This window comes from Pipistrellus kuhlii, unplaced genomic scaffold (genome assembly GCF_014108245.1).
Source record: "Pipistrellus kuhlii isolate mPipKuh1 unplaced genomic scaffold, mPipKuh1.p scaffold_m20_p_19, whole genome shotgun sequence".
Taxonomy (NCBI): Eukaryota; Metazoa; Chordata; class Mammalia; order Chiroptera; family Vespertilionidae; genus Pipistrellus; species Pipistrellus kuhlii.
The window spans coordinates 7594412-7613722 of record NW_023425504.1 but is presented as its reverse complement, the minus strand read 5'-3'; the positions used below and the strand labels follow the sequence as shown (position 1 = coordinate 7613722).

At 40.4% G+C, this 19311-nt stretch overlaps 2 pseudogenes; both read left to right on the top strand.

Moving 5' to 3' along the window:
• The first annotated feature begins 763 nt into the window (after positions 1-763).
• On the top strand, positions 764-15224 carry LOC118721935 (annotated as a pseudogene).
• A 135-nt stretch (positions 15225-15359) lies between these two features.
• LOC118722240 lies at positions 15360-15480 on the top strand (annotated as a pseudogene).
• The last annotated feature ends 3831 nt before the right edge of the window (positions 15481-19311 follow it).

Here is a 19311-nt window from a genome sequence, read left to right as displayed (position 1 = left end):
TCCCATGCCCTCTCTAGGCACACCACTCTCCCCACATCTCCATGTGTTCACCAACTAGGAAGTTCTTTGGGTTTTTATGAAGGCTTCAATATTACTTAGGCATGATTGATTAAATCATTGACCATTGGAAATTAATTCAACCTCTATTCTCTCTCCCATCCCTGAAGGTTGGAGGGTGGGGTTGAAACTTTGACTCCTCTAATCACTGCCTTGACAACTGGCCCCACTCTTAGGCAGCTTTCATGAAGTCACTGCATTAACCCAAATTCAGGTGTGGTTTAAAGGGGCTTGTTATGAATAACAAAATACATCTCAATCTCTCTTAACTCATATATATATATATATATATATATATATATATATATATATATATATATATTCTTCCTCACTATTCTGGCACAGAGCTCCTTAAACTTGGAATTTCTTGAGTTAAGAGAGATTGAGATGTATATATACATATATATATATATATACATTTGTTCAAAATCTTAAATCTTCAAAAGTTCTTCACCGATTGCTTTGAAATTTTGACACAACATTGCATTCGAATATGTGCATGTACCTATATACCTTCTGTTATATAGATGTCACACCTGTGACAGGTAAAAACATGCTTTTTTTTTTGAAAAACAGCACATCTGTTGGACGTAAAAGCAACACATGCTACACTAAATATTTTACGATTCCATTTCAGTGTTTCTGATTTACGATCCATTTATGATGTCCAAATTTCCAATTTTACGATTTCATCTCAATGTTGAGAATGATAGATTTGTACTTAGAAATCGCGAACAAAGTTCTCAGTCAATTGGGAATGCCATCACCGAATCAATCTGCTGCTGCTTCGTTTGATGTAGAAATGCATCGTGAACAAAATTACAATACGGGTGATCTTTTGTAGTGTGGGCAAATATTCCTAAGCTAACGCTTGAGCAAAAAGGCATTTATGATCAAATAATGCAAACTGTCAATTATGGGGTTGGAGAAATCTTGGATGCACCAGGAGGAATTGGTAAAACGTTCCTAATTAGATTGATTCTGACAGCAATTCGATTCCAAAATGATATAGCCTTAGCTGAGACATTGCTATCAGGTGAAAGAACTGCTCATTCCGCTTTGAAATTGCCATTGAACATGCAATTGATTGAAACTCCCACGTGCAATATTTCCAAAGCATCCGGCATGGCAAAAGCATTGCAGAAATACAAACTTATTGTTTGGGATGAATGCACAATGGAGCACAAAAAAATCGCTGGAGACTCTTGATCAATCATTGCAAGATTTGCGTGAAAACATCAGACCATTTAGGAACGCATTAATATTGCTTGCAGGAGATTTCAGGCAAACATTACTTGTAATTTCTTGATCGACACCAGCGGACGAAATAAATGCTTGCTTAAAATACTCTACTTTGTGGCGACATGTAAAGATGTTAAAATTAACTACAAATATGGGTGTCCAGTTGCAAAACGATTGATCAGCTGAAACATTCTCACATCAATTGCTGGAAATTGGGAACGGAAAGGTGCCGGTTGATCTGACCTTAGGAGGAATTTCATTGCCTCATAACTTCTGCAATTTAGTGACATCAAAAGAAGAACTGGTTGAAAAAGTATTTCCCAATATTCAAACCAATTATAAGAATCACGATTGGCTGAGTGAACAAGCTTTTCTTGCAGCCAAGAACAAAGACGTCTACAAACTTAACAATCACATGGACAATTATATGTTGCGTGTTCTAGAGTCGGCAAACCACACAATCTCTATATCTGCACAAACAATGGAACAACAAAAAATATTGTATACCCAAAAGCATTGTGAAATTAAACATATTAGAAAAATGCACTTTCTCTTTTCTTTCTTTTTCATTTAATCAGACTGAGCCATAGCAACGCATAACCGGGTACAGCTAATATATATATATATATATATATATATATTTAAAATATATTTTTATTGATTTCAGAGAGGAAGGGAGAGGGAGAAAAATATAGAAATATCAATTATGAGAATCAGCCGAAACCGGTTTGGCTCAGTGGTAGAGCATCGGTCTGCGGACTGAAAGGTCCCAGGTTCGATTCCAGTCAAGGACATGTACATTGGTTGCGGTCACATCCCCGGTGGGAGGTGTGCAAGAGGCAGCTGGTCGATGTTTCTCTCTCATCGACGTTTCTAGCTCTCTATCTCTCTCCCTTCCTCTCTGTAAAAAATCAATAAAATATATATTTTTTTTTATGGAAAAATGATATAATTATTTTATTTTCAGAATTAAACAAAATATAGAATACAACATATTAAAATAACATAATTACCTTTTCTAGAATCCTTTCACTACTGCAAACTGCAAATTAGAAATACACTTGACACATCATGCAAAATATTTCAAAAAGAGCTTCTTCTGAAAATTTTGTTTGCATTGAAATTATGATAACAAGTAAAAGTCTTCTTGACCTCAGTCACTAGCAGGCAGTACTTTATGCATTTAACAAAAAAATCTGGCATGATGACCAAAAGCTAGTTTGTAATGTCATGGAATAAAAATTATGCTCCAGTGCATCATTTGGTGAAGATTTATTTTTATAAAGTATTTATTTTTTTATTTTTTATTTTTTTTTAGGTTTTGAAGATATATCCTGTGATTTTATTTTTTTATTTTTTTATTTATTTTTTAAAGTCAATTTTATTTTATTTTTTTATTTTTTTATTTTTTTATTTTTTTTTATTTTTTTTTATTTTCCCCCCTCCCTCCCTCCCTCCCACCCATCCCCTCCCTCCCCAGAGCTTTATGTCCATTGGTTGTACTTATATGCATGTATACAAGTCCTTCAGTTGATCTATTATCTCCCCCAGATCCTCCTCCCCTCCCCGCTGAAATTTGACAATCTGCTTGTTGCTTTACTGTCTCTGTATCTATCTTTTGGTTCATCAGTTTATAATGATCTTTATTATCCACAAATGAGTGAGGTCATGTCGTGTTTCTCTTTCATTGATTGGCTTATTTCACTCAGCATGATGTTCTCCAATTCCATCCAGGTTGCTGCAAATGATGAGAATTCCTTCATTTTTATGGCAGCATAGTATTCCATTGTGTAGATGTACCATAGTTTTTGGATACAATCATCTGCTGACGGGCACCTAGGCTGTTTCCAAATTCTGGCTATTGTAGATTGTGCTGCTATGAACATAGGGGTGCATATATCCTTTCTGATTGGTGTTTCTAGTTTCTTGGGATATATTCCTAGGAGTGGGATTACTGGATCATATGGGAGTTCCATTTTCAGTTTTTTGAGGAAATTCCACACTGTTCTCCACAGTGGCTGCACCAGTCTGCATTCCCACCAGCAGTGCACTAGGGTTCCCCTTTCTCCGCAACCTCGCCAACACCCGTCATTTGTTGATTTGTTGATGTTGGCCATTCTGACAGGTGTGAGATGGTACCGCATTGTTGTTTTGATTTGCATCTCTCGGATAATTAGTGACTTTGAGCATGTTTTCATGTGCCTTTTGGCCTTCCTTCTGTCTTCTTTTGAAAATATTCTATTTAGGTCCATTGCCCATTTCTTAATTGGATCATTCACCTTCCTTTTATTTAGTTGTATCAGCTGTCTGTAGATGTTGGAGATTAAACCTTTATCAGTGGTGTTATTAGCAAATATGTTCTCCCACACCGTGGGCTTTCTTGTTGTTTTGTTGAGGGTTTCTTTTGCTGTAAAAAAGCTTTTTATTTTGATGTAGTCCCATTTGTTTATTTTCTCTTTAGCTTCCATTGTCCTAGGGGCAGTATCAGTGAAGAAGTTCTTTTGGCATACATCTGAGATTTTGCTGCCTGTGGATGCTTCTAGTATTTTTATGGTTTCCCGTCTGATGTTTAAGTCCTGCATCCATTTTGAGTTTATTTTTGTGTATGGTGTAAGTTGGTGATCTAGTTTCATTCTTTTGCATGTGTCTGCCCAATTTTCCCAACACCATTTATTGAAGAAACTATCTTGACTCCATTGTATATTCATGCCTCCTTTGTCAAATATTAATTGAGCATAGTGATTTGGGTTGATATCTGGGTTCTCAATTCTATTCCATTGATCTATATGTCTGTTCTTGTGCCAGTACCAGGCTGTTTTGAGAACAGTGGCTTTGTAATACAGTTTGAAGTCTGGTATTGAGATCCCTCCTACTTTACCCTTCTTTCTCAGGATTGCTGTGGCTATTCGGGGTCTTTTATTGTTCCAAATGAACTTTTGGAGAGTTCGTTCTAGGTCAGTGAAATATGCCGTTGGTATATTAATGGGGAGTGCATTGAACCTATAGATTGCTTTAGGAAGTATGGACATTTTGATTATGTTGATTCTACCAATCCATGAACATGGTACATTCTTCCATCTCCTTACATCTTCCTCTATCTCTTTTTTCAGTGTCGTGTAGTTTTCTGCATATAGGTCCTTTACTTCCTTAGTTAAATTTATTCCTAGGTATCTTAATTTTTTTGGTGCAATGGTAAATGGAATTGCTTTTTTAGTCTCTGTTTCTGTAGTTTCACTGTTGGTGTATAGAAATGCCATGGATTTCTTGGCATTAATTTTGTATCCTGCTACATTGCCAAATTCATTTATTAAGTCAATTAGTTTTTTAATGGAGTCTTTTGGGTTTTTTATGTACAATATCATGTCATCTGCAAATAAGGATAACTTTACTTCTTCTTTTCCAATTTGGATGCCTTTTATTTCCTCCTCTTGTCTAACTGCAATGGCTAGTACTTCCAGTACTATGTCAAACAGGAGTGGCGAGAGTGGGCATCCCTGTCTTGTTCCTGTTCTTAGAGGGAAAGGTTTTAGTTTTTGCCCATTGAGTATAATGTTGGCCATGGGTTTATCATATATGGCTTTTATTATTTTGAGGTATGATCCTTGTACTCCCACCTTCTTAAGAGTTTTTATCAGGAAAGGGTGTTGGATTTTATCAAATGCTTTTTCTGCATCAATTGATATGACTATATGATTTTTATCTTTCAATTTGTTTATGTGATGTATCACATTTATTGATTTGCGGATATTGTACCATCCTTGCATTCCTGGAATAAATCCTACTTGGTCATGGTGTATGATCTTTGTGATGTTCTTCTGGAGACGATTTGCTAGAATTTTGTTGAGGATTTTGGCATCTATGTTCATGAGGGATATTGGCCTGTAATTCTCTTTCATTGAGTTGTCTTTATCTGGTTTTGGTATTAGGGTGATGCTGGCTTCATAGAAGGAGTTTGGAAGTGTTCCTTCCTCTTGAATTTTTTGGAAAAGTCTGAGGAGGATAGGTTTTAGTTCTTCCTTGAATGTTTGGTAAAACTCTCCTGTGAAGCCATCTGGCCCTGGGCTTTTGTTTGCTGGAAGCTTTTTGATGACTGTTTCAATTTCTTCCCAAGACACTGGTCTATTGAGATTTTTAGATTCTTCCTGATTGAGTTTTGGAAGTTTGTATTTTTCTAGGAATATGTCCATTTCCTCCAGGTTGTTCAGTTTGTTGGCATAGAGTTGTTCGTAGTATTTTGTAACAATTTGTTGTATTTCAGTGGGGTCTGTTGTTATTTCACCTTTTTCGTTTCTGATTTTGTTTATTTGGGTCCTCTCTCTTTGTTTCTTGGTTAGCCTGGCTAGAGGTCCATCTATCTTGTTTATTCTTTCAAAGAACCAGCTCTTGGTTTTGTTGATCTTATGTATTTTTTTTTGGTCTCTATGTCGTTTATCTGTGCTCTGATTTTTGATATTTCCTTCCTTCTGCTTACACTGGGCTTTTCTTGTTGCTCCTTTTCTAACTCTTTGAGTTGTAGAGTTAGATCATCTGTTACCCTTTTTTCTAGTTTTTTGCAATAGACTTGTAAGGATATGAACTTCCCTCTCAAAACTGCTTTTACTGTGTCCCATAGATTTTGGATTGTTGTGTTTTCATTGTCATTTGTTTCCAGGATGTTTTTAATTTCTTCCTTGATTTCTCTGGTAACCCAATCCTTGTTTAATAGCATGCTGTTTAGTCTCCATGTGTTTGATTTCTTTGGATTATTTTTATTGTAGTTAATTTCCAGTTTTATGCCATTATGGTCTGAGAAGATACTTGATATGATTTCTATCTTCTTGAATTTGAAGAGACTTTGCCTATGTCCCAAAATGTGGTCTATCTTTGAGAATGTCCCATGTGCACTTGAGAAGAATGTATATTCTGTGGCTTTGGGGTGCAGTGTTCTGAAGATGTCAATTAATTCCATCTGGTCTAGTGAGTCATTTAGGATTGATATTTCTTTGCTGATTTTTTGTTTAGATGATTTGTCGAAGGGTGACAGTGGGGTATTAAAATCTCCTACTATGATTGTATTGCTATTAATCTCTCTCTTAATGTCCTCCAGCAGTTTTTTAATGTATTTGGTTGCTCCTGTATTGGGTGCATATATATTTACCAGGGTTATTTCTTCTTGTTGGATTGTTCCCTTTAGTATTATGAAGTGGCCTTCATTATCTCTTATTATGTCCTTCACTCTGAGATCTAATTTGTCAGATATAAGTATTGCTACCCCAGCTTTTTTTTCATTTCCATTTGCCTGGAAAACTTTTTTCCATCCCTTCACCCTCAGTCTGTGTGCATCTCTTTTTCCGAGGTGGGTTTCTTGTAGACAACAGATGTATGGGTCTTGTTTTCTTATCCAATCTGTTACCCTATGTCTTTTGATTGGAGTATTTAATCCATTTACATTTAAGGTTATTATTGATAGGTGCTCATTTGACGCCATTTTTATTCTATACCCGTGTTCCTTCTTCACTTCTTATTTCTTTATTTTTACAGTAGACCCTTTAGCATTTCTTGCATTGCTGGTTTGGTGGAGATAAATTCCTTCAGTCTTTTTTTGTCTGTGAAGCTCCTGATTTCCCCTTCAATTTTGATTGATAGCCTTGCTGGGTACAGTATTCTTGGATTCAGACCCTTACTTTGCATGACTTTGTATATTTCATCCCATTCCCTTCTGGCCTGATAAGTTTCTGTTGAGAAATCAGTTGCTTTGTATGTAAAAATATATATTTTTTTAAAAATTGTGAGAATCATCGATCAGCTGCCACCTACACGCCCCCTACTGGGGATTGAACCTACAATCCGGGCAGGCATATGCTCTGAATGAAATCAAACTGTGGCCTCCTGGTTCATAGGGTGACACTCAACCATTGAACATTAGCTGGGCCAAATATATATTTCTTATTATGGCCAAATATCCCATCTGAGCAGAACAACAGCCACTACACACCCCTGACATTTAGCAGTTGGGTTTGGCTCAGTGGATAGAGCATCGGCCTGCGGACTGAAATGTCCCAGGTTTGATTCCGATCAAGGGCATGTACCTTGGTTGTGGGCACATCCCCAGTCGGGGGTGTGCAAGAGGCAGCTGATCAATGTTTCTCTCTATCTTTCTCTCTTCCTCTCTGTAAGAAATTAATAAAATATATTTTAAATATATATATATATATATATATATATATATATATATATATATATATACCTTTATTATTGCAGATTTTAAATCATACAATTTCCCCGTTTAAAGTGTACAATTCAACAATTTTTAGTAAATTTTCCAAGTTGTGTAACTATTACCATAAGTACATTTTAGAGCATTTTCATCACCCCAATAAAATCTTATTTATAGCTAGTCCCTGTTCCCATTCTGAAGTTCATGCAACCACATTCTGTCTCTAAAGATTTGCCTATTCTGGACATTTCATATAAATGGAATCATACAACTTATGTATCAATATAGGTAGATATAATCTGTGACCTTTTGTGCCTGGTTTCTTTGTGCTTTAGTATAATGTTTTCGAGTTTCATTCACATTGTAGATATATCAGTACTTTATTTTTATGGCTGAATATTATCCCATTGTATGGACATACCATTTTGATTATCAATTTCATCAGATAATGAGCATTTAGTTTGTTTTTACTTTTTGTTATAATGAAAAATTCTGCTAGAAAAATTCTTGTAATAGTCTTTGTGTGGGCATATGTTTTCAACCCTCTTGAGAAAGCTAAAGGCTAATTCTTCCCAACATTTAGAGCCTTCCCAGAGAAGCAGTACCAACCTGTGTTATCAACCTTATGCATACCCTGTTTCCCCGAAAATAAGACAGTGTCTTATATTAATTTTTGCTCCCAAAGATGCGCTAGGTCTTATTTTCAGGGGATGTTTTATCTTTCCATGCACTAGGTCTTATTTTCGGGGAAACATGGGTAGTAAACTCTATTTTGTAAAACTGCTGTTTAAAATTCTCTGCTATTTAGGTGGTCTTTTATTCTGTGAGTCAACTCTGCTATTTTTAGATGGTCTCTTGTTCCATAAATTAACTTTGCTTTTAGCTTCTGTTTCTACCCACTTTCATACCAGGTGCCTGTTATCTACTAAGTTGTACTGCGCTCCAGATTACAAGCTGCCTGCAAAATATCTACACAGAGCTCTTTGTAAAGCCTGCAAAAGGTCTGGGGAAAAAAACCATATTTGGGGGACAAAGAGACCAATTCTATATAATAAAAAGGTAACATGCAAATTGCTGTCACGCCCTCACAAGATGGCTGCCTATGACCAGGCCATAAGGGGGTTAGTGAGGGATGACCAAACCACTGAACAAGCAGGCTAGGTGGGTTGACCATGCTGGCAGGGGGGGGCTATAAAGGGTGACCAGGCCAGCAGGGGAGTCAGTTGGGGGTGACCAGGCCAGCAGAGGGGGCAGTAAGGGGTGATCAGGCTGGCACACAGAGGCAGTGAGGGGCGGATCAGGCAGGCAGGCAGGCAGGTGAGCAATTAGGAGCCAGTGGTCCAGGATTGTGAGAGGGATGTCTGGCTGCGAATCCTAAGGATCAGGCCCAAACCAGCAGTTGGACATCCCCTGAGGGGTCCTGGATTGGAGAGGGTGCAGGCTGGGCTGAGGGGGGACCCCCCTCCCCCTTTGTGCAGAAATTTTGCTCACTGAGCTTCTAGTAGAATATAAAGAAAAGCTCCCACCATATTGCTTTCTCAGATTTTCTTGAAGGTGACTTCACTGAGACCGCTGGCATAATAAAGCTACCCATTTCTCTAAGCATTGCTTGGTTTTTCTCCAGTCTTTTGTAACACTCTTGGGTAATCACCTTGGAGAGTAATTTCTGGGTCATATGGTAAACATATTTAACATTTTAAGAAACTGCAAAACTGTTGTTGTTTTTTCTAATTGAATTTATTGGGGTGACACTGATTAACAAAATCATATAGATTTCAGGTGCACAATTTTACAACATGTCATCTGTACACTGTATTGTGTGTTCACCATCCCAAGTCAAGTCTCGATCCATCACTATTTATCTCCCCTCTACCCACCTCCACCACACCCCACCCCTGCAATCACTACACTATTTCACATGTCCACACATTTTTTTCTCTTTTTTGCTCAATCCCTCCATACCCTACCCAGCCGTACCCCACAACTATCAGCCTGCTCTCTATCTATGAGCCTATCTATTTTGCTTGTTAGTTCATTTTGCTTATAAGTGACTGCACCATATACATTCCCACCAGCAATTTATAAGGTTTTCCAATTCTCTGCATCTTTGCCGAAATTGTTCTTTTCTACCTTTTTTAAAATTTAATCATTCTAGTGGGTATTCAGTGGTATATCATTGTGGTTTTAATTTGTCTTTCTATAGTAACTAATGATATTAATCATATTTATATTTTTCCATTGATTTTTTAGAGAGGATGGGAGGGGAAGACAGACAGAGAGAAACATCAATGTGTGAGAGATATTGATTACTTCCCATACTCGCCCCAACCAGGGTTTGGGATCAAATCTGCAACTGAGGTATGTGCCCTTGACTGATAATTGAAACTATGAACCTCTGGTGCATGGGCTGACACTCTAACCACTGAGCACACTGACCAGGGATGACTTTTCTCTTTTTATCTTTGTCAATCTTGCTAAATGTTTATCAATTTCTTATTTTTTAGAACTACTTTTTATTTCATTGAATTCTCTATTGTTTTCATGTTTTCAATTTCAGCGTTTTCTGTTCTTATTTTTGTTATTTCCTTCCTTCTGCTTTCTTTGGTTTCACTTTGCTTTTAATTTTCTAATTGTTTGAAGAAGAGAACTTAGGTTATTGATTTGAGACCTTTCCTCTTTAACAATGTAAACAGCATTTGTTGTTATAAATTTCTATTTCATAAGATTGTAAGATATTGTAGCTACTTTGGAAAACAATTTCTGTATTAATTTAAAATGGTAAATGATGTTATCATATGACCCAGCAGTTTCACCCTGAGATATACTCAGAAGAATTGCAAACATATGTTCACACAAAAACCTGCACAGGAATGTTCATAAGCAGCATTATTCATGATAATCAAAACGTATAACTTCTCAAATGCCCATCAGTTGTTGAATGGATAAATAAAATGTATTTTATCTTGCCCTAGCCAGTTTTGCTCAGTAGATAGAGCATTGGCCCTGGCACTAAAGGTCCCGGGTTTTATTCCAGTAAAGGGCATGTGCCTGGGTTGCAGGTTCAATCCCTGGCCCTGGTTGGGGCAGGCATAGGAGACATCCATTGTGTCACTCTCACATTGATGTTTCTCTGTCTCTTCCCCTTCCTTACATTCTGTCTAAAAATCAGTGGGAAAATACCCTCAGGTGAGGATCAACAAAAACATTTTTTTAAATGTGTTATATCACCCTGGCCGGTTTGGCTCAGTGGGTAGAGTATTGGCCCATGGATGAAAGGGTTTGATTCTGATCACTGGCATGTACTTCGGTTGCAGGCTTCCTCCCTGGCCCCAGACAGAAATTAGGCAACCAATCAATGTGTCTCTCTCACATCAGTGTTTCTCTCCACCTCTCCCCTTCCCTTCCACACTCTCTAAAAATAAATGGAAAAAATATCCTTAGATGAGGATTGACACACAAAAAATAAATAAGTAGTAGAAGAATATCATGTAAGGGAAAATATCCTATAAGTAAATTACATCTAGAAAACTTTTACTTTAGAAAATTAACTTTCATTTGTAATGCTAATAGCAAGACACCCATGAAAAACACACGTGGTATCAAAACAAGCCAAAGGAAAATCATTTTGGGCAAAAAATGAAAAAGGATCCCAAGTCAAATGTATAGAAAATATTCCTTTATTAACTTTTGGTTGAGAATATGTTTGTATATTTTCAGAAAAGAACCCTGAGACCATGTGGATTCCTGCATCAGAGAGGAATTGACAGGACTGCTTCAGCCATGAAGACAGAAGAGAAACAGTCCAGAGATGGAAGATCTGACGATGCTTGCCATACTAGCAGTCAGCAGCTGTGCATCGCTGCAGGTTGCCCAGGACCAAACAAGAGAGGGTCGGACCTGCATTACCACTATCTGTCCACCATCCAGAACTGAAATATCATTGCTGACCTGTACACATAAGGAACTGTTTGACATTGAAATTGGGACTCAAAAGAACTGTTGGCCCAGAAAGAAACTCACTACAGACTGATTCATTTGCCTCTCAGCATAATCATTATTGCTTGTCTCATTTTCAGTTCTTATAAGTGTATTTCTAGTATCACATGATCTCACTCAACTAGGGTAAATAATGAACAACATAAACTGATGAACAAAAACAGACCTGGAAACAGGGAAAATCGATCAGACTGTCAGACCTCAGAGGTAGAGGAGGGTGGGAGTAAGGGGGATAGGTCAACCAAAGGACTTGTGTGCATACATTTAAACCAAACCAGTGGTCACGGACAACAGGGGGGTGGAAGCATGTGTGGGGAGGGGTTTGGGATGGGAATGGTGGGGGAGGGATGAGGACAAACATGTGATAGCTTAATCAACAAATAAATTTTAAAAATAAATAAATAAATAAGTAAAAACTAAAAAAACAAACACACACAAAAAAAAAATAAAAATAAAATGTTTTACCATACAATGGAATAATTGATTTTTAAAAAAAGGAATGCAATACTGATAAATCCTGCAACATGGATGAGCCTTGTAAACCTTATATTAAGTGAAAGAAGCTGAAACCGGTTTGGCTCAATGGATAGAGCTTCAGCTTGGGGACTGAAAGGTCCCGGGTTCGATTCCGGTCAAAGGCATGTACCTTGGTTGCGGGCATATCCCCAGTAGGGGGTGTGCAAGAGGCAGCTGATTGATGACTCTCTCTTATCGTTATCGATGTTTCTAACTCTATCTCTCTCCCTTCCTCTCTGTACAAAATCAATAAAATATATTTTTTTAAAGTGAAAGAAGACAATCACAAAAGACTATACAGTATATTTTATGATTCTATTTACTTGCAAGAAAAGAATAGGCAGAAAAGGAGCAGAGCCCGACAGCGGTTTCTCTTCAGGTTCTATGGGCTGAGACTATTGGGGACAGGCCCACTTTTGGAGCTGCAGGATGACCTGACCTTGGATGACACCAGCTAGGCTCTGAACCAGCTGAAGCTAGCCTCCATTGATGAGAAGAATTGGTCCTCAGATGAAATGCCCGACTTTCCCAAGTCAGATGACTCCAAAAGCAGCTCCCTAGAACCTGTCACACACCTGAAGTGGGATGTTACTATAACATCGCCAGGCACCAGATTGCGGAGGTGGTAGGAGATGACAAGTATGGGCAAAAGATCATTGTGTTTAGTGCCTGATGAATGCCTCCCAGCCACCAGCTGGCCTACATTAAGCTCTTGGGGTACCTGAAACACACCTTGGCCTAGTACATAGGAAGTGATTACACACTGCTTACCTGCACCATGGCCTGACCAGCAACAACAAGCCCTCCTTCAGCTGGCTCTGGGATGCCTACCGGGAGTTTGACCGAAAATACAAGAAGAACATCAAGGCCCTGTACATTGTGCACCCTACCATGGTCATCAAAACCCTGCTCATCCTCTTTAAGCCTCTCATTAGCTTCAAGTTTGGGTAGATTTTCTATGTGAATTACCTCAGTGAGTTAAGCAAGCATGTGAAGCTGGAGAAATTAGGGATCCCTCAGCAAGTGCTCAAGGATGATGACTTTCTGAAGTTCACACAGAAGAGACCTGCAACAGCCCCCAAGCCCATGCCAACACGGCTCCCTCTGTCCAACCAGCAGTTTGGGGTCTCACTGAAGCACCTCCAGAAGAAGAACTCAGAGCAGGAGCCCATTCCTCTCATGCTCCCGGAGACCATTGCCCACCTGCAGGCTCATGCTCTCACCACTGAAGGGATTTTCCGGAGGTCTGCCAACATCTAAGTTGTATAAGAGGTGCAGCAGAAATACAACATGGGGCTGCCTGTGGACTTTGACCAGTACAACAACTAAAACTTGCCAGCAGTCATCTTCAAGACCTTCCTCTGGGAGCTTCCTGAACCCCTGCTCACCTTTGACCTCTACCCCCTTAACATTGATGAGAGCCAGAGAGTGGAGGTGAGGCTGCAGGTCCTTCTGATGCTGCCCAAGGAGAACTACCAGGTGCTTTGTTTCCTCGCCACCTTCCTGGTGCAGGTTTCTGCCCAGTGTGACCAAAACAAAATGACCAACACTAACCCAGCTGTTGTCTTTGGTCCTAACCAGCTGTAGGCCAAGGATGCTGCCATCACTCTCAAGGCCATTAATCCCATTAATAACTTTACCAAGTTCCTCCTGGGCCATCAAAGGGTGTTGTTCCCTACACCTGACTTCTAGGGGCTCTGAGTCCAGTCCCTGCCCACCAGTCCCCTTCTCTGATAGCCCTTCCTCCACAAGTACTAGTTTGGACTCTTCCTCCTGGCATCAGCCTTATAGGAGCCCAGGGCTCCTGCCCAGAAGGGGTCATGGAGCCTGAGAAGATAGAAGCTGGAGCCAGCCAACTGGGTAGCTCCTCCTCCCCTTATTTCCAGTCCACCTTGCCAACCCTGGAGTCCTCGCTATTACAATGAGACATTTTTCTTCACCTATACTTCTGCTTCTTTGGGTCCCTGGTTCCTGCAGGGCTGTGCAGAGCTGACCTTGGCTCTTCCATTGGGAGGACTGGCCCTAGAATCCCTTTTCTGCTTTCTCCTTCCTCTTTCCCTGACAATTGCAGATGCCAAAATCACTGTTGGCTGGGATGGTTAACTGGGCTGGTCCGCCCACTCCTGATTGCCCAGGAAATGAAAGGAGAGCTGGCTTAGGCAGGCCTTGCTGAGGCTCCTTTCTGTCTGGGTGAAGGCCTGGGTGAAAGCCCCCTGCTCCTCTCCTCCCTTCAGCATGGGTACTCAGCAAATGAGGAATTCAACCTGGAGTCTGCTTCCTGTTTCTGCCTTCTCTTCCACACATCCTGGTCAGCTTTTCCCAAGTGGCACTGCCCCCAGAATATTCTAAGCCCCTGCTTCTGCCTGAACAAAGCTTGGATGACGTGGCTGAGTTCTAAAATCCATTTGAGATAGTCAACGCCCCCACCCTGAGAGATCCCTGGTGCCTAAGCAGGGGAGCAGGCTCAGCCTCTATGCCTTGTCTAAGGAGAGACTCTAGGCCAAAGGCTCTTTCAGTCCTGTCTGTTGTGGAGTCACACTGGTCTCTGCTCTGGCCAGAGGTTACTCAGTACCTCAGAATCTGTGGTGGCTCCTTCCTCCTGCTGGGGACTTCTGGAGGGCATGGGCAGAGATTGTGCTAGTTAGGTCTAGCAACCTTCCCCAAGGAGTAGGGGTCCCAAGACCTTGTTGTTTTTCAGACAATCTGGACCCCAGTGATGATGACTACCCTGTATTCCAACTGTATCCTTTAGAATTATACTCCTTTCTGGTGAACCCTGAGAATGTCTCCCCCCCACCCTCACCACCCTGCCTTCCTGTAGCCTTGACTTATGGCAGCAGGGAAATCCCTACACAGTGATCCTGTCCCCATAGTCTTGGCCAGAGCCTAGAGCCTGTACCATGGGAGGCGGAGGGGGGGGGGGGTCCTCACTGACCAGCCCAACTCCCTTTGGGCACTCTCCTGGGGGCACTGATATGTCAAGATTCCTAGTACCTGGCTGGCTGCTGGTTCTGTCAGTCCTGTTTCTCTAGCCTGGGTACAGGCCTCTGCTTTCTGCCCTCCTTTGTGTATCAGGTGTTCACAGTCCCGTTTACTGGGAACCTATGGATCTATTTGGTCTTTCCCTTCCCCTGCCCTACAGTGTGGGCTGGGAGGAGGGCTTGTACTGTGAATCAAGTGTTCACATTCACGCTTCATGAATTCCTTGGCATCAATCATGTATTTCACCTCTGCATTTTTTATATTTCAATAAAAATGGAGAAAGAAACTGGAAAAAAATATGCAAATCTATTAAAACAGAAAGTAGATTTGTTTTATAGGGTCTGGGGACAGGGAGGAATAAGTAACTGGAGTGCATACCGGATCACTAACTCTACATAATGTTGCAGAAGTAGGGAGAATCAGGTTTGTTAAAGTAATTGTGGTGATAGAAATGTATAGTCTCAGTCAGACCAGTTTGGCTCAGTGGATAGAGCGTCGGCCTGCGGACTGAAAGGTCCCAGGTTCGATTCCAGTCAAGGGCATGTACGTTGGTTGCGGGCACATCCCCAGTGGGGGGGGTGCAGGAGGCGGCTGGTTGATGTTTCTCTCTCATCGACGTTTCTGACTCTCTATCTCTCTCCCTTTCTCTCTGTAAAAAAATCAACAAAATACATTAAAAAAAAAAAAAGAAATGTATAGTCTCAAAAAAGACTGAGGGTGATCCATTCTATCCTAGTACAGTGTAAAGATAAGTAACTACAAAGAGGTATGGAATATCTTTTGGGGGTGATAAAAATGTTCTTAAATTATTATACAGTGGTGATGGTAGCAAAACTCTGAACATACTAAAAAAACACTAAATTGTATACTTTATTTTTTATTTTTTTAAATATATTTTATTGATTTTTTACAGAGATGAAAGGAGAGGGATAGAGAGCTAGAAACATCGATGAGAGAGGAACATCGACCAGCTGCCTCCTGCACACCCCCCACAGGGGATGTGCATGCAATCAAGGTACATGCCCTTGGTGGGAATCGAACCCGGGACCCTTCAATCCACAGGCCGATGCTCTATCCACTGAGCTAAACCGGTTTCAGCTAAGTTATACACTTTAAAAGGGTAAATTATATCTTAATGAAGCTACTATATTTTAAAATTTTCTCTTTGACACCACTTTAGATGAATACCATATATTTTGATATGTTGTATTTTAATTCTCATTCAATTCTATATTTTTTTAATTTTCTTTGATATTTTCTCTTTGATCCATGGATTATTTAGTAGTGCTAAAGTTTTATTTCAAAGTGTCCTTGATTTTTCCTGTTGCATTTTTGTTATTGATTGCTAATTTGGTTCCATTACAGTTAGAGAACACATTTTGTGTGGTAAGTAAAATAATGGCCCTCACAAAAATGTCCATGTCTTGATCCGCAGAACCTGTGAATATGTTATATTACATGGAGGATTTAAGTTTTCAGATGAAATTAAAGTTGCTAATCATTTAAAATAAAATTGGGAGATTATTCTGAATTATCAATGTGAAACCAGGCTAATCACACTAATCCTTAAAAGTAAAAGAGGAAATCAGAAGGTCCAGAGAGATGCAACATGACAAGGACTTAACCTGCCATTGCTGACTTTGAAGATGGAGGAAGGGGGATACACACAAGGAACCTGTTAGCCACTAAAAGCTGGAAGCATTCCCCAGTTTATAGACTGAAAGAAAACATGGACCTCGGTCTTATAAGCACAGGAAATGAAATCTGCCAACACAAATGAATAAGAAAATGGACTCTCTCCTAGAACCTCCAGAGATGAATGCAACAATTCATTTAACATAACACTTTTATTTTAAACCTGTTGAGACTAGGACCCTACCTCCTGTGTTGCAGGTGTCCCCAGGCAGAGAATTGGAGTGAATATAAGGCTCCTCTCATGTGTTTCCCTTTTCTCAGAGATTATACTCTTACTAGTGACCCAGTGCATAGATTTGTGCACATTGAAAGGAAATTAATGAGAAGGTGGCCAGCAGGGCGGGATTAGGCAAGAAGCGCCAGACATGCCCTGGAGCCAACCTCCCACAGTGGTCCCTCCCTGGCATCTGTGGAGTGACTGGGGTCCCTCCAGCAGGTGGGATCCCTCAGCCTGGCCTGTGGGGATTGGGCTGAAACTGGCTCTCTGACATCCCCTGAGGGGTCCCAGAGTGTGAGAGGACATCTTGCAAAGTTGCTGTCGTACAGGATATGAAAGCAAATGCAAGTGTGCAGTAAGTTAGATTTGGGGTCAACAATGCCCCAGCAACAACATAACCCACGGCTGAAGGTGGAATCATGTGGCCCCACAAGGAATTGGGCTCCCTCCTCTCTGGTTTCAGGGGGCATCACTGGAGAACTGTCACTGCAGATCAGCAGCTCTTGTGTTGAGCATCTGCTCCCTGGTGGTCAGTGCATGTCATAGCGACCAGTCAGATGGTCAGACATATTAACATTTTACTACCCTGTTTCCCTGGAAATAAGACACTGTCTTATATTAATTTTTGCTCCCAAAGATGCACTAGGTCTTATTTTCAGGGGATGTCTTATTTTTCCATGAAGAAGAATACGATACACATTTATTGTTAAATGAAAAGAAAGGAAATTTATTACCTGTATACGGCACGGTAGTACAGTAGTTGTCAACACAAATCAGACAAAATGTGAATCCTACAGTATCAAGAATTTACTCATTTATTAAATGACGATCATGTCATCATCTTCTGGAACATCATCATAACAATCCAATTCCTGAATTTCCTGGTGAATTTCTTGTGACTCCATTTCTTTCAGAATCAGTGGACCAAATCTCTCATGTTTAGCAACAGCACTGTCTTTAAATGAGTACTTCTGCTCGCAGTGCATTTGCAATGCAACTGTCAGTGATTTTCTCCCATAAATTCGTCACCCAAGTCACAACTTCTTGCAGTTTAGGTTTCACAAAGTTCCACATTGATTTCTCTCCATTCTATTTTCAATGTAGTCATTAATTTCCATGAGCAAATTGTCTTTGAATGGCTTGTTTATTGCAATATAAAGAGTCTGGAGATAGGCCATCATTCCTGCAGGAATCATTATCTGATCTATTTTTCTTTCGTGAAGAAATGTCTTCATGTCTTTAGCATGGTGAGTGCTGGCTGCATCCCAGACTAGCAGACCTCTTTGGCTCCCTTGCATAACATGCGGCAGCATTAAATCAACCCACTTCCTTATAACTGCTTGTGTGGCCCAGGCTTTTTCAGTTTCAAGAATAAAAACGCCCAAAACACGTTCAATCTTTTCCTTCTTGCCCTTAGAAATGATTAAAGGTGGGATTTTAGTGCCATCCAGACAAATTGCCAAAATACAGGAAACACGTGCACTTTCGTAAGAAGTGGAGGGAATGTACACTAAGGAGGCATCCCACTGTTCAATTGTTGTTTGAGATGATTGGCCCATAAATAACTTGAGTATCTTCCAACCTAAACAATGTTGTAGATCTTCTTAAAGACAGTTCACTTTGCTGAAGGAAATTATCCAGCCAGTGTTGTGGTGCTTTGAAGTCTTTGGGGGCTATGTCAAACTGTGGTGCCATTGCAAGGGCAAATTCTTGAATCTGAGCCCTATTCACAACAAAAGCCTCTGCTCTCCTGTCAACAACCCATTCACAGATCAGGTCTTCCAGCTCGGAAAATAATGGTTGCCAACCTGATCCACACTTGCGCTTTTTAGCATTTCCCTTGTCCACTTGTTCAATGAGGTTACCATACTCTGCTCGCCATTTTCGGACCAATCGGATACTCAACATCTCTTTGCAGAAAGCAGTAAGATTTGGCCCCAAGAGTCTTCCACGATTCCTTTCTTGTACTCCACGGAGTAGCTTTTTCTTTTTGTGCTCATTTCTAGGAGTAAAAAAAAGGAATTGGGGTATCAAGGTGAGGGGAGGGTATAACTTAAAATGACACAGGGGGGATCAGAGGGGGGATCAAAATGGCACAGGAGAATCAGAGGGGGTTTTACCATTTTAGTAACCCCTTTTGATCCTCCTGTGTCATTTTGATTGCCCCTTCTGATCCTCCTGTGCCATTTTAAGTGATCCCCCTCCCCCCACCCCTGTGCCACTGAACACCTTCACCAGACATCCCTCCTACCCCTTTATCAGACATTTACCCCCTGGGGCCTGCCTGGGGATTGTCACTGGGCTTGCTGAGGCCTGGATCTGGGCTGGAGTAGGGTCTGCCACTGACTGAGAACCTTCAGTCATCATGAGGGCGGCCGTGAGCATCAGGTAGTGTCACCAGAGTCAGACC